The 9,892-nt window shown below is 43.2% G+C and overlaps 1 pseudogene; it reads right to left on the bottom strand.

Moving 5' to 3' along the window:
- Nucleotides 1–8,314: 8,314 nt before the first annotated feature.
- Nucleotides 8,315–9,410, bottom strand: LOC128053578 (peptidyl-prolyl cis-trans isomerase D-like; annotated as a pseudogene).
- Between the last annotated feature and the right edge of the window lie 482 nt (nucleotides 9,411–9,892).

Below are 9,892 nucleotides of genomic sequence, written 5' to 3'. Positions count from 1 at the left end.
TCCAGTTGCTGAATAGCAAAGCAAATCTAGAGTTGGAGAATTAGTCAGAAGGTGGGTTCAGGAACTCACCAGACACAAAGATTAACATGAGTCAAAAGTTCTTTGATTCCTTGACGTCATGTCAAGGGTGGACCTTGACATTCTGACTGGTAGACCACAACAGCTTTTTGTATCTCTAGGAAACAGTGTCAGCTCGGAGTCAGAATCACAACACCTGATCCATCTCCTTGCTCTGGTGCGCAGTTATCCTGGGAAATAAATAGCCACAGGTCCCTAATGGGAAGGCTGTGAGGAGCGTTGTTGCAGAAACTTTGCCTGTATAACAGGGTTTTCCCCTTAGGTAACTCCACATTTAAGGATCCCTCTTTTAAGGGATCCTTCATCCAAGAGGCTCTGTATTTGTCAGAAGGATCAAGGCTGGTTGAAAGAATGTGACGCCATTAAGGTGATTCAAGTAAGGCCTCCATTTATCAGATCTCAGGCTTTTCTACTTATACAGAATGGAGTAAGACTTTAGTGGAATGTCCATCTACTTCCATTCTAAGGACACCACAGTCAATCATCAGTGCCAAAGATTTCTGTAGGTCAGGCTGTTCCTATGATGACTTCAGCTCAGCTGTTCCCCATTGAAACCATGGCTATGCTCTCTCCGGCAATCAAGTACATTGGAAGGGAAGATTTTGAATGCTATCATCTCAACCAGTGTAAAGAGAAGGACCATCTGCTATGAACCTTGACCCCATGCAGGAGTGATTACTGCTTGAGGACAGAAACCAGAGGAGCATGCCCTCTGCCTGGATCCAGAAGGAGAGAGGAGAAAATCCCCTGCATCTGAACAGAGGAGTGAAAAAAGATGAATGGATGGAGCCTGTACCTGGCTTTGGGGGCCAGTTACTATCCCACCATATGACTTGGCTCAAACTCTGTAGATGTAAGTCTGAGCCAAATTGCCCCTACTTCTGTAGGGCAGGATAAGAAGATGGAGAGAGGCAACATTTCTAATCCTAGCATTCACCCAGGTGAGAAAAGGGTACAGACCCCTTCCTACATGGAAACAAGACTGCTAATATGAGTCCGGATGAAAGCATAGGGTTTGGATCAGCTGAAATGACAGGCTTCACATGCTTGACCTAGGGGGAAAGAGGATTCAGGAGCACAAAGGCAGGAAAGGGTGGCAAAGGGGTTCTCTGGTTCTAACAAATGACCTGCACCCCACTTAAGCTCCTGTCCCAAGAGGGAGCCAGGTGACAATAAGGACCCAAAGCCTGGCTTGTGATACAAAGTGTACATGGGGTCAGAACTTAACAGTATTTAGGACAAAAGAAGTAATTTCAAAGCAATTTCCAGTCGGTAAGCAGAAATTTCCTCAAGTGTCTCCAAATTTTATTAGCCGAAAATTAAACAGCTATTCCCTAATCACCCCAACCCCTAGAAATGTGGCCCTTTGGGCAAGTTTACCCTGAAGTTGCAGTTATGCAAAAATAAACCATTTATGTAACAATGAGTTTTAGATAATTCTCTACTTTCCAGGTGGCTCAGTCGGTAAAGAATCCGCCTGCAATGCAGGAGACTGCCTGCAATTGGGAAAATCTCCTGGGGAAGAAAATGGCAACCAACTCCAATATTCTTGCCTGGAGAGTCCCATGGACAGAGGAGCCAGATGGGCTACAGTCCATGAGGTCACAAGTGTCAGACACGACCTAGCAACTAAGCCACCACCACCTGTAACATTAGTCCTTCTGCAGGAAATGTTCATGTGGCTATTAAATATTCACTAAGACTTCAACTTTCAGTTTTATACATCCCAGAATGAGAAAAAAAAAAAAAGGCAGGAAATACATTTCCTGGTACCAAACCATAAATTTCAATTCAGTTCAAGAAGCTGAAAGAATAGGACCCCTGCCTTCCAAGGGACACAAAAAGCAGCAGGGGCTCTGCTTTGAAAAAGAGGCTAAGAATAAAGCAGGCACAGCAAATAACAGCTCTGGGCAGGAAAGAAACCAGTCAAACTCTTGCCAAAAATTATTGCATTAAATGCTAACCCCTACTTTAAGGTGGCAACCACAATTTAGTTTTGTAATCCTTCCCTGTATAAGCTGGGCTTCCTGCTACTTTCTGAGAAATGGAAGCACTTCTGTTTGCAAGATGATTGATTTTTTTTTTCAAAAGCCAGGATTTAAGACTGGCATCAAAACTCAGCCAACTTAAGGCTAGGGAGAAGAGAATAACACTGGTTATTTTATCCAAAGATGAGCCAGTCACATTTTTGGTACATCAATGCCACATTTGCCTGAGAACAAATTTAGGAAGCCAGGCTGCATGCATATCTCCTATTTGTAACTTCTCTGCATGATTGGATGGTATTGGCAATGATCTGGAATAGTCACCAGGGGATGCTTCCCTTAAGAACAGCATAGTTAAGTGGCATTTCTATGGTGTTCTTTTTCATAGTGACAAATGGACCCGAGGTGGATGAAATTACATGGAGCCCCACATGACCAGCTGTGTTCAAGCAGAGATTCACCAGGAGGATGTAGAAAATGTTCCTGTTCAAGGAGAGAAATATCAAGGTGGAGATGGTAGGGGCAGGGGAGCTGGAGTGTTGTGTTTTAAAACATTCAGGAGATCAAAATAGGTATGCAAGCTCAGAAGATCCTTCAGGAATAGCAGAAATAATGGCACATACTCTTCATTGTGGGATACTTTAAAATGACTAATAAAATGAACGTTAACTATCTTCCCTTTGACATATTTTCAAAGCCTTCAGAAATGAAAACAGTTTCTTCATTAATGGTCAATTTCAACTGTGTTTGAAAGAAATGTATACTGTCATTAATATGGGAATTGTGTGATCAGAGCCACCCAGCATTAAAAATAGGTGAGAATGACATTCAGTTTTGAAGCTTAACTTTGAATGGGTGCTCAGTCTTCCTAAAATATCACCTAATGATTAGACATGCTGATCGTTCCTCTGTGAAGAAAGTTATAGCCTCATGGAAATACATACCATCTGTTTAAACTGAAGCATTCTAAGGAAAAAAATAATTGATTATTAAGGGGAAAGGAGTTGAGTTTGGGGGTGGGAATGCAGAAAAGAAATATCTACAACTGAAATAAAAGATGAGAAATAAAACACATTTGGGAAAAACTTATGGTCCCAGGACCTAGGATTATTTTATGAGGCCACTATGCTTTTTGTTTTCTGTTTCTCCATAGTTACATAGTTACATTGGGCTTCCCTGGTGGCTCAGATGGTAAAGAGTCTGCCTGCAGTGCTGGAGACATGGGTTTGATCCCTGGGTCAGGAAGATCCCCTGGAGAATGAAATGGCAACCCACTCCAGTATTCTTGTCTGGAAAATCCCATGGATGGAGGAGCCTGACAGGCTATAGTCCATGAGGTCGCAAAGAGTGGGACATGACTGAGCGACTTCCGTTTTTTTCCTTTGTGGCTCAGCTGGTAAAGAGTCTGCCTGTAAGTCAGGAGATGTGGGTTTGATCCCTGGGTTGGGAAGATTCCCTGGAGAAGGGAAATGCTACACACTCCAGTATTCTGGCCTGGAGAATTCCATGGACTCTACAGTCCATGGGGTTGCAAAGAGTTGGACACGACTGAGCAACATTCACTTTCATAGTTACATAGGTCCATACTCCCTAATCATACATCATACAGCTTTTTAAATTTTATATTCTAGTAACCCCCTTTCTTTCAATTCTTCCCTTAGCAGAGGCCACAGGGGAAAAAAATTCTTAAAATAAAATATCTGCATATACACAAATGATACAATTTGTGTTTCATATTCCTCATGAAGATCACAAACACAGTTTTTGGCTGATTAAACTTCAGTCTCTCTTCCTTACAGCCCAAGAGTCTAGAATAGTTCCTGGCACATAGTAAATAAATGCTTCTCTAACCTGGAGTCCAAGGGCACAGGAGGGCCTAGAGGAGCCATCCCACCTTGAAGGTCAGGAAGGGCGGCGGTGAGGAGATACCCTTCGTCCAAGGTAAGGAGCAGCAGCTGCACTTTGCTGGAGCAGCCGTGAAGAGATACCCCATGCCCAAGGTAAGAGAAACCCAAGGAAGATGGTAGGTGTTGCAAGAGGGCATCAGAGGGCAGACACACTGAAACCATACTCACAGAAAACTAGTCAATCTAATCACACTAGGACCACAGCCTTGTCTAACTCAATGAAACTAAGCCATGCCCGCTGGGCAACCCAAGATGGGCAGGTCATGGTGGAGAGGTCTGACAGAATGTGGTCCACTGGAGAAGGGAATGGCAAGCCACTTCAGTATTCTTGCCTTGAGAACCCCATGAACAGTATGAAAAGGCAAAATGATAGGATACTGAAAGAGGAACTCCCCAGGTCGGTAGGTGCCCAATATGCGACAGGAGATCAGTGGAGAAACAACTCCAGAAAGAATGAAGGGATGGAGCCAAAGCAAAAACAATACCCAGCTGTGGATGTGACTGGTGATAGAAGCAAGGTCCGATGCTGTAAAGAGCAATATTGCATAGGAACCTGGAATGTCAGGTCCATGAATCAAGGCAAATTGGAAGTGGTCAAACAAGAGATGGCAAGAGTGAATGTCAACATTCTACGAATCAGCAAACTAAAATGGACTGGAATGGGTGAATTTAACTCAGATGACCATTATATCTACTACTGCGGGCAGGAATCCCTCAGAAGAAATGGAGTAGCCATCATGGTCAACAAAAGAGTCCAAAATGCAGTACTTGGATGCAATCTCAAGAACGACAGAATGATCTCTGTTCGTTTCCAAGGCAAACCGTTCAATATCACAGTAATCCAAGTCTATGCCCCAACCAGTAACGCTGAAGAAGCTGAACGGTTCTATGAAGACCTACAAGACCTTTTAGAACTAACACCCAAAAAAGATGTCCTTTTCATTATAGGGGACTGGAATGCAAAAGTAGGAAGTCAAGAAACACCTGGAGTAACAGGCAAATTTGGCCTTGGTATACGGAATGAAGCAGGGCAAAGACTAATAGAGTTTTGCCAAGAAAATGCACTGGTCATAGTAAACAGCCTCTTCCAACCACACAAGAGAAGACTCTACACATGGACATCACCAGCTGGTCAACACCAAAATCAGATTGATTATATTCTTTGCAGCCAAAGATGGAGAAGCTCTATACAGTCAACAAAAACAAGACCAGGAGCTGACTGTGGCTCAGATCATGAACTCCTTATTACCAAATTCAGACTCAAATTGAAGAAAATAGGGAAAACCGCTAGACCATTCAGGTATGACCTAAATCAAATCCCTTATGATTATACAGTGGAAGTGAGAAATAGACTTAAGGGCCTAGATCTGATAGATAGAGTGCCTGATGAACTATGGAATGAGGTTCGTGACATTCTACAGGACACAGGGATCAAGATCATCTCCATGGAAAAGAAATGCAAAAAAGCAAAATGGCTGTCTGCGGAGGCCTTACAAATAGCTGTGAAAAGAAGAGAAGCAAAAAGCAAAGGAGAAAAGGAAAGATATAAGCATCTGAATGCAGAATTCCAAAGAATAGCAAGAAGAGATAAGAAAGCCTTCTTCAGCGATCAATGCAAAGAAATAGAGGAAAACAACAGAATGGGAAAGACTAGAGATCTCTTCAAGAAAATTAGAGATACCAAGGGAATATTTCATGCAAAGATGGGCTCGATAAAGGACAGAAATGGTATGGACCTAACAGAAGCAGAAGATATTCAGAAGAGGTGGCAAGAATACACAGAAGAACTGTACCAAAAAGATCTTCATGACCTGGATAATCACGATGGTGTGATCACTCATCTAGAGCCAGACATCCTGGAATGTGAAGACAAGTGGGCCTTAGAAAGCATCACTATGGACAAAGCTAGTGGAGGTGATGGAATTCCAGTGGAGCTGTTTCAAATCCTGAAAGACGATGCTGTGAAAGTGCTGCACTCAATATGCCAGCAAATTTGGAAAACTCAGCAGTGGCCACAGGACTGGAAAAGGTCAGTTTTCATTCCAATCCCAAAGAAAGGCAATGCCAAAGAATGCTCAAACTACTACACAATTGCACTCATCTCACATGCTAGTAAAGTAATGCTCAAAATTCTCCAAGCCAGGCTTCAGCAATATGTGAACTGTGAACTTCCAGATGTTCAAGCTGGTTTTCGAAAAGGCAGAGGAAACAGAGATCAAATTGCGAACATCTGCTGGGTCATGGAAAAAGCAAGAGAGTTCCAGAAAAACATCTATTTCTGCTTTATGGACTATGCCAAAGCCTTTGACTGTGTGGATCACAAGAAATTGTGGAAAATTCTGAGAGAGACGGAAATACCAGACCACCTGACCTGCCTCTTGAGAAATCTGTATGCAGGTCAGGAAGCAACAGTTAAAACTGGACATGGAACAACAGACTGGTTCCAAATAGGAAAAGGAGTACGTCAAGACTGTATATTGTCACCCTGCTTATTTAACTTATATGCAGAGTACATCTTGAGAAACGCTGGACTGGAAGAAACACAAGCTGGAATCAAGATTGCCGGGAGAAATATCAATAACCTCAGATATGCAGATGACACCACCCTTATGGCAGAAAGTGAAGAGGAACTAAAAAGCCTCTTGATGAAAGTGAAAGTGGAGAGTGAAAAAGGTGGCTTAAAGCTCAACATTCAGAAAACGAAGATCATGGCATCTGGTCCTATCACTTTATGGCAAATAGATGGGGAAACAGTGGAAACAGTGTCAGATTTTATTTTTGGGGGTTCCAAAATCACTGCAGATGGTGACTGCAGCCATGAAATGAAAAGACACTTACTCTTTGGAAGAAAAGTTAGGACCAACCTAGATAGCATATTCAAAAGCAGAGACATTACTTTGCCGACTAAGGTCCATCTAGTCAAGGCCATGGTTTTTCCAGTAGTCATGTATGGATGTGAGAGTTGGACTATGAAGAAATCTGAGCACCGAAGAATTGATGCTTTTGAACTGTGGTGTTGGAGAAGACTCTTGAGAGTCCCTTGGACTGCAAGGAGATCCAACCAGTCCATTCTGAAGGAGATCAGCCCTGGGATTTCTTTGGAAGGAATGATGCTAAAGCTGAAACTCCAGTACTTTGGCCACCTCATGTGAAGAGTTGACTCATTGGAAAAGACTCTGATGCTGGGAGGGATTGGGGGCAGGAGGAGAAGGGGACGACAGAGGATGAGATGGCTGGATGGCATCACTGACTCGATGGAGGTGAGTCTGAGTGAACTCCGGGAGATGGTGATGGACAGGGAGGCCTGGTGTGCTGCGATTCATGGGGTCGCAAAGAGTCGGACACGACTGAGTGACTGAACTGAACTGAACCTGGAGTCCCAAGAAGGCAGAGACTGAGATAAAGAGCTTTTTGTTTGTTTGTTTGTTTTTAGTAACTACTATACTATAGTGGCTTGCGGGAATCTTAGTTCCCTGACTAGGAATCAAACCTCTGCCCTCGGCAATGAAAGTGCAGAGTCCACTTTCATTGGACTGCCAGAGAATTCTGGAGACAAAGACTTTAAATGTAACTACTTTACTGGTGAAAGAAATTCCAGAAGAGCAAAAGTGAGGGAAAAGGGTTCAGAGGGCAAATGTTGGCCTGATTGTTGAAGACCATCCTTTGCTAAGTGTAGAAACTGTATCTCAAAATAATCTTCTGAGAGAGGAAGAAAGAAGACTTCATCTCTGGATCCCATCTCCCACTGGTCTCCCTCTGTTTCTGAGTTGTGCATATATGAGACCTCCCGAAGTCCCCACCTCGTGGGGACTGAAAAGCTGCGGGGAGGTGGTGCCCGGAGGAAGTTGGAAAGGGCTCACGCAGAGGAGAGGGTGGGAAGGGGTACATAAGAGGAGTCTAACACCATACTCAATAAATGCTTGCCAAAAGGATGGAATTTTATTACAATAGTAAGAGAGTCATAGATTGAAGGGGAGTAAAAAGTCCTTAGCAATTCAATATCACAATTATCTATAGTTTAATGAAGAAAAGACAGTTTCTGCTTGTTTGGTTTTTTTTCCCCAGATTTTGTCTGTTTATTCAAACACGATGTGTCTTTAGGAGTTTAAAAACAGGCTGGAGACACCACTATCCTTTGAATAATGCAGAGAGCCACTGAAAAGGGAGTCGACGCCACTGTAGGTTGTAACACTAGTGTATTAGGAGTAAGTCCCTATCCATATTCCTGGACTGTAAACGTGGCAGAGGTAGCACCGGAGGTATCAAACAGAACGAGACAAACCGTTTGTTCTGTCTTCCTCGCTTATGCAACCAACGCACACTTAAGCAAAACTGAATTCCTCGTTAAGCAAACATTTTTGCATGAGCTGCCTTCTCTTTATCTTTCTGTGCCTTTATCTTTTGCTTGACTTGCAGCAATTCTGCCTGGATAGCTTTTTCTTCTGGTGCTATCTCCTGAGCTTTCTTAAAACCAGCCAATGCTTGAACATATTCTTTTTAATCCTTGCCATCCTTGGGCTCTACGGTACAGGGCTTTGGTATTTGATGGGTCTATTTCAAGGGCCTCCAAACAGCTATCGACTGCACCCTGCCGATCGGACATCTTCCATTTGGAAGTGCTGATATTCAGCACGCAGCTGAAAGTGACAGGCTGCAGCTTTGCTCCATCTGCGTCCTCAGCAGCAGCCCTAGAGCCTTCCACATACCTTAAAACTTTTGTGTATTTTTTAATGGCCATCTTCCAGTTCTGGGATTTGAAAAATGTATTTCCAATGTTTTTTAAGTCTTCTGATACTAATATAATTTTATCTATATCTTTTAAATCCACGTCCGCATCCTTGGGGAAAACTGGGTGACTGTCACTAGGTTTATCCCTTGGGAATATTTCCCGATCATCACCTTCTTTCATTTCTCCGCATTCTGCAATAACACACAATTGGGCAGGTTTTTCACCTTTCACCTCCACATTTTCCAGAATCTTTGCCACACCCATTCTTTAATCCTTTGGCCAAACACTATGTGCTTCCCATCCAAGTGTGGAGTCAGAACCGTGGTGATGAACTGTAAGCCGTTGGTGTTGCTGCCCGCTTTGGCCATGCTCAGCAATCCCTCCTCATTATGCTTATAACGGAAATTTTCACCTTCAAGTTTTTCACCACAAATGCTTTCTCCACCTGTCCCATTCTGATTTGAGAAGTCTCCACCCTGAGTCATCAAGTTCTTAATAATTCGACACAAAGGACATCCTTTGAAACAGGGAGGTTTTCCAGTGGTGGGTCCAGTGATTTTTGCTCCTGTATACAATGCACAAAAATTCTGCAGTTTTGGGTATAATATCTGCAAACAATTATAAGACAATTCAACCAACTTGCTCCCCTCCGATGTCCACATTGAAGAAGACTCGGGGGTTACTGGGGTTGGAGAGCTTAGCCTGGGGCATGGAGGCAACATTGTGGCCTTAAGACGCGTGTATGACCACCTCGTAACACCGCGTGATCACTGGACAGCTCGAACCCTAAAGTCGCAAGGTCCACCCACAAGTTCTGTTTTAAAAGAACTTGTTTCATGGAAGAATTTTAATATTGGTTGATTTTTGAAGCAGTTTTCCAACTATAGAGCTGATTAACTGGGGATCTGCAGCAATGTGACAAAAAACTCACAGATGATGCACCTGCCCCTCAACTGGATTAAAGAAAAATCGTTCCTAAAAGCATGGAGCAAATCACACATTTCCACGAGCATCATCAGCGATTACCTGCTAAGTTAACTTGAGTGATTCTTCAAATTTGCCACTGTCAGCTGCAAGACTTCACATGGACTCATCCTTTCCCATCCCATCAACCCTTTGTGACTATGACCCATTCTTCAAAGCTAAACTGGGAAATCGCTGTTACCAAAAAGCCTTCGCATTCCCCCCCCTTC

The sequence above is a fragment of the Budorcas taxicolor genome, chromosome 9 (genome assembly GCF_023091745.1).
Source record: "Budorcas taxicolor isolate Tak-1 chromosome 9, Takin1.1, whole genome shotgun sequence".
In the NCBI taxonomy this organism is placed as follows: domain Eukaryota; kingdom Metazoa; phylum Chordata; class Mammalia; order Artiodactyla; family Bovidae; genus Budorcas; species Budorcas taxicolor.
Note: the sequence above shows the minus strand (reverse complement) of the source record. Positions and strands in the feature narration are given on the sequence as shown.